The sequence below is a fragment of the Talpa europaea genome, assembly GCF_964194135.1.
Source record: "Talpa europaea genome assembly, chromosome: 10".
Classification (NCBI taxonomy): domain Eukaryota; kingdom Metazoa; phylum Chordata; class Mammalia; order Eulipotyphla; family Talpidae; genus Talpa; species Talpa europaea.
The window spans coordinates 69675703-69696166 of record NC_140077.1 but is presented as its reverse complement, the minus strand read 5'-3'; positions in this window follow the sequence as shown (position 1 = coordinate 69696166).

Genomic DNA, 20464 nt, shown 5'->3' with positions numbered 1-20464 from the left:
CTGGACCTACTAAACATAGAGCTTCCATATGATCCAGCAATTCCACTCTGAGGTATTTACCCAAAGGACACAGAAACATCAATTCCAAAGAACACCTGCACCCCTATGTTTATAGCAGCACTGTTTACAATAGCTAAGCTTTGGAAACAGCCCAAATGCCCAAAAATAGATGAGTGGATCAAGAAGATGTGGTACATATACACCATGGAATATTACTCAGCATTCAAAAAAGATAAACACATGCAATTTGCAGCAACATGGATGGCGCTGGAAGGGATCATGCTCAGCGAAATAAGCCAAAAAGAAAAAGAAAAATACCAGATGGTCTCACTCATAGCAGGAATCTAGAAAACTTAAATAAGGGACCAGGAAAATGAATAACTATAAGAAAGTGAAAATCAAAATCAACAAAAAACTATGAACCAGAGAAACTTTTTGGGGGGTGGGGGGTGGGGGGAGGGATTGGGGTCAGAATGGGGGGGTTGCAATTGTATGGGGAATATAAAAATAAAATTTATTATTAAAAAAAAAAAACATTACCAGTGGGGGGGGGAAAGAAAAAAGGAATAGAAGAAGACACGAAGAAATGGAAAGACATCCCCTGCTCATAGATTGGAAGAATTAACATTATTAAAATGGCCATCCTACCAAAAGCAATTTACAGATTCAATGCTATTCCAATAAAAATTTCAGACATTCTTCAAAGAAATAGAACAATTATTGATGAAATTCATATGGAAGCACCAAAAACCCCAAATAGCCAAAGATCTCCTGAAAAAAAAAGGAAGGGAATGGAGGCATCACTCTCCCAGACTTCAAACTATACTACAAAGCCATAATCATCAAAACTGCATGGCATTGGAACAACAACAGACACACAAACCAATGGAACTGAATAGAAAATCCAGAAATAAACCCACAGATTTATGGTCAACTCATCTTTGACAAAGGAGGAAAGAATATGCACTGGGGCAAAGAAAGTTTGTTCAATAAATGGTGTTGGGAAAGAAATAGCAAATCCATCATTAAAGTCAGTGATTTCAACACCTATCTCTCAATTATTGATAGAACTTGAAAACCAAAAATAAGTAAGAATATGAGATTCAATGATACCAGAATTGTAGGTTTTCAGGCCTAGTCTCCCAGCCAGGAACTATCCCAGGTTGCAGGGGCAGCACTGAGTCCCAGCCACTAGACCACTACGGGTTGGTGTCTCACGAAGCCACAGCAGGAACTTTGCTGACGCTCAGGCAAGCAAACGAGAAGAAGAGGCAGATTTGTTTTAGAGAAAGAAAAGGTTTATTGAGGAGAAAAGGAACAGAAATAAAGTGGGACTCCCAGGCCATGAAACCAGGCCAGGGAGGGGCAAGGAAGCAGAAGTGGAATTGTGTCTCAGGGAACATAGGCCTTCTTTCCCTAATTATTCTAAAGCTCCACCTGTCTCTTTGTGATTGGTTGGTTCTTGGTGGTCTCACTCACTGCCTAAATGTCTCTGTGCCCAGAACTAAGTCCCTGGGTCCCAGCCTTTATCTTTTTTTCTTCATTGTCCTCTATTTGGAATGTCTTGTTGACCCTAAGGTCATAAAGTAAGTCCCTAATGTCATATGTCCTGGGGTGTTTGATTGTCCCCTTTGGAATTTGTTGTCCTTATCTCTGGAGCCTTCCTTAACTCTGCTGAAGTCCCTGCACTGTCCTTGAGGCTGCCTAATTATCCCTAACTTGCCCAAGGATTCACCGACACCTCACCTAATTGAAACTAATATATCATGCCCCCCAGTCGCAGAATGACCCTTTTTGTGGACACATGAAATACTTCTAAGAGAGTCTTGAAGTATTCCAAGTATTCCAAGAATACTTCCATATTCTGAGCCATAAGTGTGTTTTAATAAGTAGAAAAGGATTCAAATCCTCCAGAGTATGCTGCTGTGCACAACGGAATTAGGGACCCACAACAGAAGGAAAACTGGAAAATTCCCAGATATTTGGAAATTAACACATTTCTAGTAAGGTATAAATTACAAGAGAAATAAGAAAATATCTCAAACAGACTGTAAGAGGAACAGTATTTAAAAAAATCTATCCGATGCAGCAAAGCAGAGTTTAGAAGGAAAATTACAGCTTTAAACATTTAGATAAGAAACACCTAAAATGAACACCCTAAGCTTTCTTCTTAAACTTAAGAACTAAAAAGAAAAGAGTAAACCCAACCGAAAGAGGGAAGGAAATAAAGATTGTAGTTTAAATAAATGAAATAGAAAACAAAAAAAGGAATAGAGAAAAAACCCTGAAAAAGGAATAGAGAAAAAACCCTGAAAAAGGAAAAGAGAAAAAAACCTGAAATCAGTAGCTGATTCTTGAAAAGATGATCAAATCTAGACTGGAATTGGACCATCACTATATAACCTTCAGAAACCAAAAGAATTGGTGAAGGAATATTGCAAACTCTTCATGGCAACATACTTGGAAATGTTTATGGAAAGGACAAATTCTTACCAAAGACATCTGAAAAATAGAAAACCTAAGTCAAAGAAGTTGAATACGTAACTTAAACTCTCCCTACATAATAGCTTTGCAGGTGAATTCTATCAAACCCTTACTCAAACCTACACAAACTCTTTGAGAAAATACAGGAGGAGGGCCCCCTTGGCACGAAAGGGGTGAAGCACAGCACTGTGAGGCCAGGGAGCTGCCCACAGGTCTCAGCAGACCTCTCCTGTCTCCCCGGAGGCTCCCCTCAGCAGTGCTTTCAGTTAGTCTGCCTGTTCTGCTCCCCACTCTGTCTGTGGTGGATCCTCTCACCCCCCGCACCTCTGGTCTGTACCCCAGTTCTTGTACACATAAATAAATAAATCTTAAAAAAAATACAGGATGAAAGAACCCTCCTTATTCATTCCACACGAGTACTCCTGCTCTGATTCAAAGCCAAATGGAGACAGCACAAAAAAATTTCACACTAATACCCTAATGAACAAAGCAAACATCCTCAACGAAATGTTAACAACCAAGTTGAGCCACATCGAGAGAAGGTGGCACACCAGTCCCCATGGTGCTCATGCCAGGGCTGCAAGCTTATTTCAGCTGTTGATATTTGGGGTAAGATAATTCTTTGTTGTACATTGTAGGATGTATAGTAAAATTCTGAGTCTCTATCCCCAAACACCAGTAGCATCCCACTCCCTCTAATGCCCTCTAGATTGGCTTAAAGACTGACCATATTAGGCCTCCCTGGGGACCTAGGGGTTGAATCTCAGCGCTATCACTGCTACGGCCTGAGTTTGATCCCCAGCCAGGGAGCTGACCCACATGGTGCAGCAGACCTCTCCTGTCTTCCTGCAGCTCCACTCAGCAGTGGATTTCAGGAGATCTACCTGTTCTGTTCTGCTCCCCACTCATCTCTGGGAAATCTTCTCGTCCCCTGCACCTCGGGCCTACACCCCAGTTCTTCTATGCAAATAAATAAATAAATAAATAAATAAATAAATAAATAAATAAATAAAATAAAGACCGACCATATCAACTGTTAATGTAGGGATACAGTCACTTTGGAAAACTGGCAATTTCTAATAGATTAAATGTACAATACCATCCAGTCAGTTTACTCCTATACAAGTGCTTAAAGAGAAATAAAACTCTATGTCTACCCAAAAACTTGTACTCAGATGTGCGTGGCAGCGTTCTCTATCATATCCCCAAACTGGAAATAATCCAGATGTCTGTCCTGATACATGAGTCAACAAAATGCCATGCGCAGAGGTGGCCTAGAACCTCAACGTGCTGATGCACCACAAAGTGTTGACTCTCAAAAACATCACGCTAGTTGACACAAATGACCACATGTTATTATTATTTTTGTGAATTTTCCAGAACGTACGATACTATGGAAACAGAAAGCAGACTCAGTCTTGCTCGAGGCCAGAGCTAGGAGCGAGCGCTTCAACTACAAGTGCGCAGGGATTTGCTCTAAGATCCCGTGGCTAAGTTTGCATGACTGTGCATTTATATAATTCGTGGATTGGGTGAATTTTATGATGTTGAAAGCGTAACAGTAAAATGGGTTTTAAAAGGGAACGTATGGAGTGAAAGAACGTGAAATGGTGGGACGGCTACAGAGTGGGCAGCTGAGCCAGACGCCCTTGGAGCCAGGTCAGGGACTCTGGGTGTGGCAAAGACAAAGTCCAATGTGTCAGTTCTTCCAGATGCCAGACCTTCCTGAGCTCACACCTCTGCTTCTTCAGGTTTCCATCCTGGTTTCAGTGAAAGGAAGGCTGTGCATAACAAGCATCACCCAGGACATTGTTTCAACTCTCCCTACCAGCAGGCACCAGAGAACTGGCCTTCCTTGTTGCAAAATCTCACCCAATTGTATCCATCAAACACTTAATCTTACTTAGGGTTCCTAAGGCTGAATAATAACCTTAATACTGCCTGTCAGTGCCTTACAGTCACTAGGTAGCATCAACACCCACCCCACCAGGTTTCCCCCAGCAGGGCTGGGGGCTGCCTATGAGGGGCTCTTACTAAAGGAACTGTCAACAGTCAGCCAGGCCTACAGTTGGCCAGACTTTCAGAGAATAAAAATCTCATTTTTTCCAACACAAAGGTTGACTACTAGACAATCAAGCCGTGAACAGAGAAGGGAAGGGGTGACCCCAGGCCAAATACAGGCAACACGCCCCAGTGCAGCGGGAGTCTGGTTTTTTCAAATTGGTACTGAAGGTGCACACGGTAGGTAAGAATAAAGTAAAGCAAGCAGAACAAAAAGAGCAAATTTCTCCTGGGCTCTCTGGGGCACGTGCAGGGAGGCCACACAGGCTCATGGATGTCCACATCATGGCCACTGGGAGTGTTCAGAGCAGCTTCATCCCTAACAGCCCAAACTCAGAGGTAACCAGGATGTCCCTCAGCAAGCCGAGCTGTGGTCCCTCCAGATGCAGGATGCGCCTTTGGAAACGGTCTCTAGCAAAGAATCTCGGTCCTGAGCCCTACTGGCTCCCGGCCTCCTGCTGTGGAGCTCAGCATGCTGGCAGGAAGGTGATAGGAAAGGGAGATCGATGGAAGCAAAGGGGCCACATCTCCCCGGTTGAGAAATTAAAATCAGGAAACCCACAAGCATTTATTCCTCGCTGCCCCCACAGCGACGCCCCCTGGGTGATGAGCTGGCGGGCTCAGAACCTGGAGGTGTACGCCAGCCCAGGAGCAGCGGCGGCCTGCTGTGGTTCCACCACAGGCAGAAACTTTCCAGTGTGACTTGCAGCGGAAGTTAGACGTGCGATCTGAGCCCAGAGGAGAGAATTTTCCCTCCCTGTGTGCTCTCACTGCTCTCTAGGTGATGGAAGTTCTGACTTTACCGTGTCCTAACCGCCCAGGGCACTGATTCATCTTAGCCGGCGGCGAAGCCGGAGGAGACAAGGCACAGTGTGCCACCCCAGCAGGTGGCGCCCTCCCCTGCCTCGGCACCAGCTCGCCACCCCAGGAAGGCAGCGACCCCGCACACCTTTGCCAGTCACCCAGCAATTGAAATGCTGAAAGCCTTGGCTTGCTGAGGTCGGGGGGGGGGGGGGGGGGGAGCATCTAAGGGCTAAACAGGTGCCCGGGTAGCCCGTTTCTTCCGTGTAAAACCTCTGTTATGGTCAAATCTTGTTTTTATTTTTTTAGATGAATTTAGTTGGAAGGCTGGATTGTGTCTGTAACATTGCCGATATTTTCAGAACACTGAAGCTAATAAACTCTGCCTCCCTGAAGTGTACAGGAGGGGTAGGGAGGTGCAGTGGCTAATGGTACCAGAACCACACTTCCCAGGCCAAGTCCACCGCTCCCAAAGAACTTTGCAATTTTGGTGAATTTTCCAGAAGATGGGTTTTTCTCATCTATAAAATAGGGTTGGTGAGTAAATGGGTTCCTCAGGATAGAGCACTGAGCGCAGGACCTGGTGTAGAATAAGACTGAATCACCTCAGCTATCATCCCGGAGCATTTCAGGTTTTATGCCCTGACCTTCCTGTCCATCTTCAAGGGGGTGAAGAAAGGGGCCACGGGTCTGCATTGCACTGGGCCTTCTCTGGCCTTCCAGAGGCCCTGCCTGGGATTGTGTGTTCACCAAGGGGAACAGAAAGTGTCTCTGAGCTCCAGCTAACACCCACCTAAAACTCCTCTACCCTCCCCTTAGCTTTCTAGCTCCGGCGTGACAGGCCTCTACTTCCCAGCACTAAAGGCGCACTCTCCCAGCAAGAGATTCCGCCAATTTAAAGTTTGGACATTGTTCTTGGGACAAACTGACTGCTTGACAGGGAGGAGAGGGTGAGGCGGCGATCGCAGCCACTGAGCACACCCACCTGCGCAGACACTGAAAAGGAAAGCAGATACACCTTTGCAAAACGAGCCTCCCCCAGTGTGCTGGAAGGGTGGGGTGGGAACGGGGTGCGGGGGAAGAGAAGGGAGAAGAGGAAAGCAATGAGAGAAGGGTTACTCCAGCCGGATTCAGGGAGCACGTTGTCACCTCATTTAATTCTCACGCCTCCGCACCCGCCCCGCCCCGCACGCTGCTCCTTCCTCTCGGGCGGTAATCTCAGGGCTGGGGTACAGTCTAGCCCGCCCCGGCCCCGCCCCCGCCCCCGCTCCCGGGGCCCGCCCCGCTCCCCGGCCCCGCCCCGCTCCCTTCTCCGGCTCCGGGCTCCGGGCCTCCGGGAGGAGCGCGCCTGCTGACCCGCCCGCAGAGCCCAGCGCGGAGCCGCACGTGAGTTCGGGCAGATCCGCGCCCCAGGTTCGAGCCCCAGGGCTGCTGGCAGGACTGAGGGGAGCGAGGTGCTCTGTCCGCTTGTCACACTTTTTGAAAGCGAAAGCGCGCGCGGCGCAGGAGCCCGGCAGCCGCCTCCCCGCTCCCCGAGTCAGACTGCGGGGCCCCGGAGGGTCCGCCACCCCTCAACTCGGGCGAGTCCGGGGGAGGCGTGGGGTGGGCGCGGACTGCGCTACCCTGAGCAAGAGGCAGGGCACGGCCCGGGGCCGGGAGGTGGCGGCAGGCGGGCTCTGCTCGGGGAGTGGGTGCGGGGTGCCGGCAGCTCCTTCTCGACCGAGGGGTGTGCGGCGGGGACGCGACCCCAGGCTGGAGCCCCCTGGAGCCGGCGGCTGCGCCAGAGGCGCTGGTGGGCTGGAGGGCAGGTGCAGGTCGGGGTGTGCAAGCCGTGGGAGCCTTTCCGGCGCGAGCCCTGGTGCGGACCCTGCACGCGCCGGAGCCCCCTCCGCTTCTGCAGGGCTTCTCCTGGAGCGCGCGGGAACTCCGCTCGGACTGGCAATGGATGGGCACCCCAGGAGCCGCAGGCGCGCGCGCGGCTCCTTCAGAAAAGCAACACGCACCGGGGGAGCTCCAAGGGGTCCCTAAGAAGAGCAGGGCGCAGAGAGGTGAAGGGAGCCGCCGGGCCCCCCGGACAATCCGTGGAATCTGGGCGTCGGCGCCCGGTTGTTGCCCCTCGTGCCTGGCCCGAGGTCTTGGCAGTTCTGAGAGTTTTCCGTGAATTCCCGCCCGCGCTCGCCGCTGTCCCGCTGCGCTGCTCCCCCGACTTTGAGCTGGTTCGTCCTCCTCCTGCAGAGTTTCCATATTTGGCGATTTCACATTTACTTTCATCGGAACTCAGTGTCTGGCTGCGGCTGCCTGGCTGCACTTGGCCGCCAGCCTGAGGTCGGGGAGACCCGGCGGGCCAGCCCCGCACCCCACTCCGGCCCCGGCAGCCCCGGGCGCTGACCCGTGTCCAGTACCAATTTAGTACCATAAATATTTGCTGCGCCGTTGCTGCTAGCCAGAGGTGGGAGGGTGAAAGGATTCACTAGAGAGAGTGGGGAGCAGGATGGGCAGATCCACTGCTGAGGGAGCAGCAGGGAGACAGGAGAGGTCTGCTGTGCCCTGTGGGTAGCTTCCTGGCCAGGGATTGAACTCTCGCTGCAGTGGCTGGGATAGCTTGATAGTGCTGTCTTTAACCCCTGCACCCCCAGGGCTGCATATTAACAGGCCTCCCCGGTGGCACAGCAGGTGAGTGCAGCACTGTGAATCTGTCCTCAGCCTCTGCAGCACCCGTTCGATTCCCGGCCAGCCAGGGAGATAACCACATGGTGCGGCAGACCTCTCCTGTCTCACCTGCTGCTCCCCTCAGCAGTGCTTTTGGTCTATCTGCCTGTTCTGCTTCCTGCTCTGTCTCTGGTGATTCCTCTCACCCTCCCACGCCTCTATCTGTACCCCAGCTCTTGTATAAATAAATAAATCTTTAAAAAAAAAAAGAATGAAAGACAAAAAGTTTGCAAAGAAATTGGTTGGGGGACTTCTGGGGACGGAACAGTTCTGGGGGCTGTGGCAGGACTTTAGGCCAGGAGAGCCTCTGCTGGGACCTCTGAAATTCAGGCGGCCCCTGTGCCCCCTCAACCCCAGACAGGGTGTTAGCAGAGTGAGGGTTTGAGTGAAAACCTCATCCAAATGCTCCTAGCTAAGTGCTCCTATCCCCAACTGGGCTCCGGTGGGAGGAATGACAAACTGCTGGAGCCCATGTGAGATGGGCAGGGAAGTCAGCGGCTGCTGTTCACTCCTGTTGGGTTCTGCCTTGAGTCTGGAGTGCGTGGGCTCGCCTCATGCAGGGCTTGCTCCCTGGCCCAGACAGAGCTGTTCTCTGGAGACCTGCCCAGGGGCTGGTGGGACTTGCTGGTCCTCCGGGGCTGAGGTCTGTGTGGTGCGGGTGGGAGGGGCTGTTTCCATCTAACAGGATGTCGGGGTGCCTCTTGATGGGTGGCAGGTGGCGGCACGGATGTGGAAGAGGACAGGGGCCCACTCCCAGGAAGCACCGCAAGCATGGGGCTGCTGGATACACAGAGTCAGGCCTCCTAGGGGAGCCTTGGGAGAGGAGTGTCACCTTTGGACACAGCTGCTGGACATGAGTGGCCAGAGTGCACATGACTTTCCAGCCAGGGGCTGGAGAGAGACTGGGCTGCCCCAGGCCTCGCTTACCACCCACAGCTCCATGCAGAGCCAGCTCCTCACCATCTCCCTATGGCCTCCCCAGGGAAGGGCAGGCGGGGGCGTCCCTTCTGGGGGCCAGTGCAGCTGCGGCTTAGAAGTGATGGAGCTTGCTGGCCCCACTCCTGAGCATTCTCAGCGCGTTTCAGTTACAGGAAGCTGGGGTTCTGGGCGGAGGCGTCCTGGGGCCAGACATGCCTTCAAAGCCTGCGGTGCCTCATCTGCTGGGGTCTACGGGCACTGACAGGCCAGGGGCACACCTAGAGAGCTCTGCTGTCAGGTTGTGCCTTTTGCTGATGCTCCTCTGGGGACCCACCCCTGCAGAGCTGCAAGAGATGGGTGTGGGGGGGGGGGGGACTGGGGGAATGTGCTGCCTAGGGAACCCATCCCCAGGACTGGAGGCTCTGGGGGCTGGTCCCCCCGCTGTGCCCTGGGGAGCTTGCTGCCTTGCCCAGAGGAAATTCTCACCAGAGGGGTGGGTAGCAGTGACCCCCATGGTCCCGCCAGCTGCATCTTTTGATGAAGACTCTGGAGGGCCAGGAGGAAATAAAAGTGAAAATGCTCATCAGCCTGCTGAGACAGAGCCCAGATGGAGCTGAGCACGTGTGTGGCGCCTCCAAGCAGGGAGGACACACGCAGTGGAGAATAGGCCAGGTGTGCCTGCAGGTGGCCCATGTTAGAGGGAAGTTCCGGGGTGCACAGCAGGGCACTCCTCATGCACTTTCACAGACCCAATGCTCCGTCTTCTCACCAACACCCTGACCTCCCCCACGGCCTTTTGTCTCTCCAGGAAACAGCGCCCCTGGTGTGACTTTCAGGATGCACTTAGCCTGTCTCCCTTCAGATGTCACTCCTTGAAGCACCGTGATGTTAACTGTAGCTTCCAGGGGCAGGTGGCAGCCCCAGCTGTATTTCTAGACGTGTCGCTATAGCCCTGCACCCATCTCGCGTGCTGCACCTTGCCTCTGGCCCCGCCCGTCCTCTGCGTGTGAGCGGGGGCATGTGGGGAGGGGTGTGAACAGAGCTGGATCATTAGGTCTTACACACGAAACTGTATAACATTAAATGCCACCCACGGCCTTCACATGCATGAAATGAACAGAAGAGAAGGTGCTCGCCTGATGTGGGAGCTAACCTTGTCCACCTGCACCCCTTCCACTTCCCTCCCTGGGATGGGTCCCCACCAGTGTACCCCCATCCTCTGACCTCTATCCCACCTATTCCCCTCCCTCCACACTCAGGTCTATTCTGGGACAGTCTTCTGGAAAGAGTAGCCACTCTGGCTCGGCTCCGGGCACCTGGCAAGTGGCTGTGATGCCTTTGGCAGTCCCAGCCTCCTAATCTTCGGTCGCCAGTCTGCCATGCAGCTGTCGCTGGTTCCTGGAGGGCACCGTGCCCTCCTGCTCACCAACCCTCCCTTGACCTCGAGCTTCTGGCTCTGGCCCTCCCCCCGCTCTGCAGCGCTGCTGTGGGGCCTGGGGGCAGCCCAAACTGAAGGGGAGCCCCTCACTGCTCCCTTCCTGGACAGCTGGATTCTCGGGACAGGCAGAGTCTTGACCATGATGTTTCCAGAGCCCCAGAGCCACTCCTCCCTCCATACTCCCCAACCCTGCCAGATCTCTGCTCCCTCAGGCTGTCCCGCCCCAGAGGCCTCACTGTCTGCCCCAGGGCTGCATCCACCCTGTTGGTGTCTGCCAGGCCTTTTCTCTGGCCCAAGAAGCAGAGGGCGCTGTTGTGCAGGCTGCTGAGACCTCTGCGCCCCGTGGTGCCTGGAGCTAGCACAGCTTTGGGAAGGCCAGGCCGCCAAGCTGGGCTGTGATACACGGGTGGGAGCCTTAGGCACTGGAGTGCCTACGCCTTCCCTACCCCCCCCATAAAGGAACAAGGTGGTGTCACCCACTTGGGGGCCTGGAAGGACCAAATGAGCCACACTGTTCACAGAGCCGAGCTTCGGGAGGACCGGGAAGCTGGTTTTCCTCTTACATGTTCCGTAGCCACAGGGGTCTGGGGTCTCTGGGGACACGTGAATGTGCATGTAGGCGGAGGGCGCTCATGTGAAAACTAAACACACACTATGGACTGACCTGTGGTGTGCAGTGAAGACCCTCACTTAGTCCTGTGCCTGCCCCTCTGGGCGTCCAGACCAGGCAGCCCCGGGAAGCCAAGGAAGTGGATGGGGCAGGGGAGGCAGCGGTGGGAGGCGGCAGGCAGCTGGGGCTGGTCTCAGAGGTAGGAAGCCAGGCTTCCTTTTTCTTTTTAATCTAAAGGACTTTTTGTAACTAGGCACTCATGACTAGGAGACACTGAGCACATGACATATGTCACGACATGGTTTAAACCTTGAAGCCCTGGTCTCTGCTGCTATGCAGCGTGGCCTCGTGGGCAGCGTGGCCTCATGGGCAGCGTGGCCTTATGGGCAGCAGGGCCTCCTGAGCAGCAGGACCTCAAGGGCAGCAGAGCCTTGTGGGCAGCTGGGCCTCATGGGCAGCAGGGCCTCCTGGGCAGTGTGGCCTCATGGGCAGCAGGGCCTCGTGTGCAGCAGGGCCTTGTGGGCAGGCACTGATGCAGTGGGACTTGGCTTTGCTCCAGGAGGCTGTTCTTGGCTCAGGTCTCTGCTCTTGTTGTTTTGAAATTCTGAGGATTCTGGTCTTTGGAAGGATCGAGGGCAGAGCAGGTGCAGCCTCGGAGGAAGGGCGGTGCAGGCAGTGAGGCCACATGACCCAGCGGAAGGGAGAGAGGGGGTCTGGGAAGCCATACACAGGCCTAACCCCTAGAGCTGGCAGCGGGGACACCAGGGGTCAGCTGAGGGGAGTGAGGTCAGCCTGCTTTGTCAGCCCCCTCATCTGCCCCTGGACCGAGCTGAGTCAGGCCTTAGAGGGTCCCTGGGTGCTGCAGGGTGGAGGCAGGTAGGTATGTGGAAGCTCAGTGGGTACCACAAGTTCTTCTTCTGGCCTTGTGTGTGAGGCGAGGATTCTGAGGAGGAAATCCCTGTCTTGCAGACTGGGAGATGCCCTGTGCACCCCCTAGGATCAAACCACGTGGAGGCAGAAGGGTCAAGCACTCTGGTGGGGGGTAGAAATGGAGGGAGGGGCTCGGGCAGCAGGAGAGGGCTGGGCAGAAGGGTGAGGGAAGGCATGAGCAGTAGCCTCACGGGGGAAGAAGATCATGGGCTCAGCAGCCACCCTGATATTGAGGTGGTTTATTTGAGGCTCTGTCTCCTTGGAGTGTCCAGGCTGTGTGTCACTGTGGACACGCAGACACGGGCTGCTTCCTGGATCCACTGAGTCCAGTGCATGACTACGTGGGGCAGCTGCCGACATACCTCACTCTACCCTGACTTCCCCACCTGGTTCTTGCGCCTCGACGGCAGGGCAGGTGTCCTCACGTGGCTCTGCTCCGGGACCCTTCTCCACCTCATCCTCCTGTCTGAGCACCTCCTTCTCCATGTGTGCCTCTCTCCCATCCAAAGCTTCATCTCTTGGTGGGAAGGCCTTTGTGTTGGAGGGTCCCCAAGACCAGGCCCAGGCTTGGTGGTTTGCCAGGAGGACACTGCAGATGGTCACCCCGCTGCGATTTATTACAGAGAAAGCAAAATCCACCAGGTGAAGATGCACCTGGTGGAAGTGGGGGGAATACAGCTCCCAGAGGTGCCCCTGAGGCCCCGCCCAGGAGCTGGATGGTGCCCATGCTGACTTGGAGCACGTGTAAAATAGCCATCAGGGGTGCCCACTGGGGACATGGAGCCCTGTGTTTGTACTGAGGACTGGCCTTGTGGGCACCAGTATGCAGCATGTTCCAGGCTTCCAGAAGGATGGGCTCAGCCCCACAGGCAGCTAATGCATGCAGGCCCAGCAGGGCAGCTCAGCAGTCGGGGAGCTGCCCGTGATCGCGCCCTGGCAGCAGGCCTCCCTGAGCAGCCATTCCCCTCTGCACAGCTTCCGCTCCTGACTTGCCTGCGCCTGGCCACAGTCATGCTGCTGAGGACGCCACCTGCATGAGGGTTCCAGCTCAGTGGCCACATACTGTAAGCAGGGGGACCCTTTAAACCCCTCAAACTCCATTTCCTCCCTCATTTGCAAAAGGGGAATTGCATTTCTTGCATTTCTAGCAGTCACTCTAGAGTGACAGCTGAGCTGATGTGGAGTCATTCCGTCTCCCCTCTGGGTCGGCTGGGGCCAGTTATGAGGGGCATCAGCTTGTGCCAGGAGATGGCTTGAGTTGAGAGTTCATCGTAGGGGGCAGGCTGGTGGAATGTGATTGTGAGGCACAATTGGGCCCTCAGGACCAACTGGGTATGGCTGCTAGGTGGGTGATGTCCACATCAAAGACCCCAAGGTCAGCGGCCACCCCGGGAGGGTGGCAGAGCCAGCTGAGCAGGAGACTTGGGCTGCTGGCAGGAAATACAGGCTGTTCTGGTCTGAAGTCTGTTTTTTCCTGAGTCGGAAGTGAAGCGGGTAGGGTGGGGCCAGTCAAGGTCTGTGGTTTAGCCACTGGAAACAGCAGTGTGCGTGCTGGCCGGTGCAGCCAATGTCTCCAGACAGGGGACTGCAGGGCTGCACCACCTGGTGAGGCTCAAGGTGAGGCCCACACGCATTCACTGGGTCAACTGCTGCCTCTCTGCTTTACAACTCAGCATCCTTTCCCTCCTGGCCTGGTATCCTCATGCACCCCTAGCACATGCCCCTGGCCCTCAGCCACTGCTGGTTTGTAGAGGTCAGGACGACCTTGTGAGCATGGCCCCTCAGTAAACAAAAGAAACTGCTCTGTCCTCACAACACTACTGTCCCTGGGGAGACAATGAGGATGCAAATAGCTAGTTGGGGAGCAGGATTGTGGAGAGAAGGCAGCGGACATGTCCACACAGGCTAGTCAGCGAAGGCCTCTCCTGGGGTGTAGGGGCAGCTTTCAGGTGTCAGAGCCCAGAGCATACGAGGTGGGGGCAACAGGCAGAGTCTCCTTGCCAAGGGAGAGTGTGGTGAGCGTGGACATGGGCTTTCGGGGGCTGAGCACGGGACACGCGGCCTGGTCTTTTGGGACACTGGCTTCTTCCTGAGATGGGTGGAGACGGGACATCCCTGACTTGTGTTTTGGAAAGGTGGACCAGCGTGGGGTGGTGTGTGCAGGCGGCCCTCCTGCTCTGCTGCTTTGTTCAACAAGACCCTCTGCCAGCAAGGAGATCACGACTTGGGAAGACTCAGGGGACCGTAGCACACTTAGCGCAGATCTCTAAGGTCTGCAGTTGTTTTCTCAGCCATGTGTCACACACGCGCAGCAGCCGCACACCCGCGGCTCTGCCCCACTCTCTTTTTCGGTGTCCAGACCCTGTCTGCCTGCCTGACACCATGCCCTGGTGTCCCGGCCACTGTCCCTGCGTGGGGGCCCTTGGCGGGTGGCCGTACATCACACGTCTAGGTCAGCAGTGGGGCCGTGAACCCACGCCAGCAGCAGCTGTGCCCAAGCATTCGCAGGGAGAGGGAGCGTGACTGGGATGGCCTTGGCCTTTGCTCGCAATTCACCAGCAAGTCCAGCGAGAGTTTCGTGTCCTTTGTGGCGTATCCCTGTCACCTGCCTGGGGCTCCCAGGAGTCTCCTCTTTCCTAGGCCATGGAGATGGGCCTCTGTTCACAGGGCCACTGGACTCCCCATCACTTCCCGAGTGTGTGTTCTGTCCCCTGGTCTGTGTGAGAAAACGGGGTGTCCAGGAAGGAAGAAGGGGGAGACTAGAGTTGGAGATGGCATCCGTGCTGTGGTGAGGTGGGGATCCCTACTTGTGTTTGCAAGGACTGCCTGCTGGGTATCAGAGTCTTTCAGATGAGGCAAGACCCTGCTCAGGGGAGCCCTGCAGGAGCCTCCCAGAGGTATGGCCACCCTAGGGAGGAAAACCCAAAAGTGTGGTGTCCCAAGGGCCCAGGAGCAGGAGTTTCTGGAAGGAAGAACCAGATCCTGCCGAGGGACAGAGGGAGTGGCGGGGAAGGTGGGGGTTGCTGACAGTTCTGAGGGGTTCATGTGCCTCCCTGGACCCTGCCCATCCCGCTTGTGAATGAACTCTTAGGGGAGGCAGCCTCCTCCCGCTCTCAGAGTCCCTCCCATAAAAGCAACCTTTTGCCAAGGACATATTTGGGGGGGCAGATTTTTGCTCCCCTACAGTCAGTGCCTTAGCTGCCCAGCACCTCCTTCAGGTGAGCCTGGTCCCTGCCCGCTCCCCCTGCCCCCACTCATCATTATGTCCATTATTATTCAGGATTTGGGCCAAGTAGACACTGTCCTCACTGCTCCCTGAGGCCTGCTGTGAGGACAGCCCCCCCCCCACCAGCAGCGCCACCTGCTCTGCTCGCTCATCCAACAACGGGCTTTCTGTTCTTTAGGCACATGGCACTTTCCCAAGCTGCCCTCTGCCCCGTCCCCTCTGCCTGGACTGTCAGACCCAACTGCTCAGGTGTCACCTCCTCCATGAGGCCCTTTGCTCATCAGCGGCCACCCAGTTTCCCTATCTCAGTGCCCCACTGGTTCCCTTCAGTGTCACCCTTGTAGTGGGTCTGTGCTTGACCCGGGGTCCCCACAAAGCCCGTATGTCATGTCGTGCCAACATAATTATCATCATGATGCCCCGAGGTCACTGCCGCTGTCAGGGGTGCCTGTGCGCAGCCCCTGGCAGGAGGAGCCACAGCCCCCAGCCAGAGGCCCCCAGAGTCTTCCCTGAGCCAGCCGCCCTTCCCACCCACCTCCCACCGTCCTCAGCTTCCGGCCTCATGTAGGGGGGCAGTGAGCTCATCTCCTGGGGGGCTGGAGGAGTGGGTCCCTACCCACTCCTGGCCCTGAATGGCCAGCGGGAAGCTAAGGGAGGCCTGCAGGAGAGCAGCTTTCTGAGGAAGCTTGTGGCAGGAGCACCTGCTTCTACTTCTCTGGTCCAGCCCAGACAGTGCCACCCCTGCAGCAGGTGCCCTGGAGGGTGGGGGTGCTCAACGGTGCAGCCCCGCCCTCTGCCCCAGGCAGCGGCCCACGGGGGTAGGGGGGGCGGTCACCCTGCAGCCCCCTACTCATCAGGGAGCTTTGCTGGGCTCCCTGGAAAATGAGGTCCCAGAGGTTTCCTGAAGCTGCTCCTCATAGGAAGTCAAGTTACACCCTCCTCCCTCCTGGTCCGGTCCCCAAAAACCCTCTTCAATGACCCAAGCTGAGAAGGAGCCCTCTCCACGGACCCCACGGCTTCTCCTCCTGCGCACCCCGTGGCCTCTCCTGCCGCGCGCTCTCCTCCCACAACCCTGCAGCGTCTCCTCCCGCGGGCTCAAGGGCCTGGACTCTGTCCTCCTGCACGTCCGTGAGCGTCGCCGCAGGGAGCGAGGGCGCAGCAGCTGCCGGCCAGGCCGCCCCTCCCGTCAGGGCAGCGCACGGGGCAGAGGCAGCCACGGACCAGCGGCCCTTCCAGCTTGCCCCGCGCGTCCCCTCACCCTGGGCTTCCGGGCCGTCTCCCCGCTGACCACACGCTCCCCTCCCTGCAGGGACGCCGAGGCCTTGGCGCGCTCAGCACCCCCCAAAGGAGCCCTGAGGCGGCCGCTCCCAGGTCCTCACCGTCCCGCACGGCGGGGCCTCTGCCGACCGCCTGAACGCGGTGGCTTCTGCCAACGCAGTTGGCACCCGGCCCTCGGCACGCGAGCGCGGCAGGACCGCCCTTGCCCGTCGCGGCTGGGCGCGGGAAGGAGCCTTCAGAGAAGCGGAGCCGAGCCGGAGACCCAGCCCGCCGCCCCCAGAGCGGCTACTCGGGGCTGAGGGGAGGACGGGGCGCAGCCTCTTTCCAGCCGGGCGTGGGCGAGCGTGGGCGAGCGTGGGCCAATGAGGCGGGGATAATGAGCCCCTCGTGTTTACTGGCTCATTCATAATTATTCGGCGCCAAGTGAACTGATTGGTCCTAAAATGGTCCAATCATCACTTAGACAAACAAACAAACAAACACCGACCAGGCCCAAGTATAAAATTGCGGGCATCCGCCTTCCAGCCCACCAGCCCCTGGCCGGCTGGCCTCCGCCCCGCGGGCCCAGGACGAGGGGGCTGGGCCGCCCCCCCCCCCCCCCCCCCCCCCGGGAAGCTCCCCGGCTAGACCAGGTGGTGCTCCTGAGGGGGCCACCTCTGGCTGGCTGGAAACTCACTGCCCCTCTTCCGGGGCTCAGGATGTTGGGGGAGCCGGTCCTGCCATGCGCTCGCCTGCGGGGGTGGGGGGTGCGCTGCAGTCCTGGCACAGTCAGCAGTGTGCCCTCAGGCGCCCAGCAGGGAGCTCTGTGCTGCTGGCCCTGGGGCGCGAGGGCAAGGCCGCTGCAAACCCTCTCTGGCTCCCTCGTCCCCGCTGTCTCTGGGGGCTGCTCACCCCAGGCCTAGTCTCTGCAGAGCGTGCAGCCACCATGGCAGGAGCCGCCTCCCAACGATGGCCCTCAGGGTAAAACCTCCCAGGCTCGGAATAGCCACCGAAGGCAGGATGCATGCCTCGCTGGGTCCAAAATTCACCCAGGAGGGGGCTTAGGTGTCCCCAGAGCACCCCCTCTTCCCCAAAGCACCCCAAGGCGGAGGTGCCCTCCCGAGGCCTTGGCTCCCCTCCGTCCTCTCCCTTCCCGCAGTCTGCCACCACGTGTTCCAGGTGGAACCTGGTGTGGCCCCGAGATCCCCGGCCCCCACCTGCCACTGTCATGTCTGTCCATGCGTCTCAGGGCCCAGGGTAGGTCCGGCCTGGGCTGAGGCACAGGGGAGGGGCTGGTGCTTTCAGAACCTGGTGCAGTGGCTCTGGGGAGTGAGGTCGCAGGGATCGGCATTTGGTGGTGACAGGAGCTGGGGAAGCCCTGGACAGGGGGCCCCGGGACCCCGGCCTCCTGTGGGGCCGTGCTCTCAGGGAAAGCCCAGAGAGGGGGTCAGAGTTGGGGGGCAGCCCTCGTGGCTGGAAGCTTGGCTTGGGCCGCAGCCAGATGAGGGTGGTCGTGAGAGCCAAGGGTCAGTGCTGCTGGGTCCCAATGACCCTCACTGGGTCATTGTAACCGCCCAGAGCCTCCAGCTGCCCCTGGGGAATGCTACGCTTTCATCTAGAAAATGCCTCCCTCTTCTGCAAGACCAGCCAAGGTGCTTTCTTCCCTGTGAAGTGTGCACAGATACCCCAGGAAATGCTGGCTTCCCCCATCTGGGCGCCACGGTTCTGTTTAAATCCCTGTTTGGGGCTCTTTGGGGCACTTGTCGCTTGTCACTCGAGACAGCTCCTGGGTGCATGTCTGCAAGCTGCAAGGCCCAGGGCAGTATTAAAGCCCTCCCGTGTGTTCTAGACCTGGGGCTGGGCAAGCAGAGAGGAGCCCCCAAGCACCCACCTCCAGTTGTTAAACCCGAGGCTGTGTCCTGCCTAATTTGTGTACTTTTTCTTGTTACTGAGAGTGATATTCATGCTGCTTCAGAATATTTGACTATTTATAATGTGTCCCCCCTAATAGATCCAAGGAAATATAGAGGCAGAGGATTTTAATCATGGCAGCCACAGGTTTCCCGGGGCATTCCAGAAAAGTCTCAGGGAAAGATGCATGGATTTATGAAGGGCCAGCATGGAAGTGAGGAGGCAGGAAGAGGCTCTGGGGAGGGTGCGGGTGGGATTGATCTTTCTTGAGTCACTGACACCCTGTGTGTACACACGTGGATGGTGCAGACAAGGCTGGTGACTTCAGGGAGGAGATACACAACCACTCTCAGTAATTTTGATTTTGTTTTCCTGATTTGCAGAACCAAAGTCTTTGCTGTTCCTGTTGTGTAAGCTATTATACCCCAAGGGGATGATTTTAATAAAAAGGAAGCCTTACTCATTGCTACTAATACTGCGTGGGGTGCGAGCACACAGCTGGAAATGTGAATTAATTAGAGACATGTGTTTCTTAGGCAAAGAAATGTCAGTCCTTTTAGTTCCATTATTGGGGCACTCTCATGGCAGGAGCAGTGTGGCTTGGTTCCATTTTTGGAGCAGGGCAGAGATCTGAAGAGGCTTCAGAGGAAGGAGGCAGACCTGCTCTGGGGGCTTCACGGCTGGCTTCTGTGCACGAGCACCTCCCTGATACCCAGTCCAGATCATCTAGCTGCAGACAAGGGCTTAGATTTTCAAATGCACAAAGAGATGAAAAACTCATTTTCTTGAAAACAAATGCTGGCTAAGACAACAGCCCAGTGAGAGTGAATGAGGTCAGCAGAACACAAGGCAAGGCCTACATGGTGGGGGGAGGGCACCCTGCCGTCAGGCCTCTGTTGTTGTTGAGCAACAGAGCAAAGGGGATGTCTGTGAGGGCCACCCTCATAGTGGCACTGCTGTGGAAAAGACTGACAAGGGGCAGTCCACCCAGAGGCCTGAGGGAGCAGGGGTCCCCAAGTGGTCATCAGGGGCCCTGGGGTGCTGGAACCTGTCCTTCCTGATGGCGCTTAATGAGTTCAGCAAAGTTCAGATGCAGAAACTGTGAAATTTTGCATATCAGAGCTTTTTCCCTAGGAGAGCAGATTATAAACATTTACCCCTATACCACTGCCTGGGGTTCCCCTGGGCACCTTCAAGTGATCAACAGGCAAAATTATCTTCACGAGGATACTAAGATTGCATTCACCATTTTTACTCTCCCCTTCCATGAGTGCTTGCTGTTACTTTCCAGAAGCTATGTGACTGATGTAGCAAAGACTGAGTGCAGGTCCTCTCCTGAGGCAGAGACCTACAAGAATGTCAACAGTGCCCCTTCTCCCACAGATTTTGTTTTGGAGAATGGTTATATTTCTTAAAAACACTATTTATGTTAACCTCTAATTGCCTTATTATTAAAGTGAATTAATAACGAACACTTTTAATTGCTCAATTTTAATCTCAGATATGGTAAATATCAATGTCCAGAACCCTCATAAGCCCAGGGTCCTCAATTTTTTAAAATAGACTATTTTTAGAGTGATTTTAGGTTCACAGGAAAATTGAGAGGAAGGCAGAAAAATTTCCCAGGTACCCCCTGCCCCCTCCACAACCTTTCCCATTATCCACACCCCCTCCCCAACCACAGTGGTACATTTGTTATCATTGATGAACCTACATTGTCTAGGGCAGGAAAAATAATTTCCCTGCTACCCTCTCTTGAGTTCTTAGCTGAGACTCTGTAAAAAAAGGTTAACAAGAGAAAAACAAACAAGTTTGTTGATATATATACCCCATGTTTCATGAAAGAACCCAGGGAAAGGTAGTAATTCCTCAAGGTGGCTTAGAATTTGGGTTCTATCTACGTCAGGAGATGGGGAGGGGGGATGTGGGCTCTGGACAGTGTCTTTCATCAAGCAGAAAATTTTCAAGTCTAATAAATTCAATAAAGTCTAATAAATTGTTCCTTTCATGGATTGTGCCTTTGGTATTATATCTAAGACATTATCACCAAACTCAATCTCATCTAGATTTTCCTATTACTTTGTTAGAGTTTAATAGTTTTGCATATTACATTGAAACC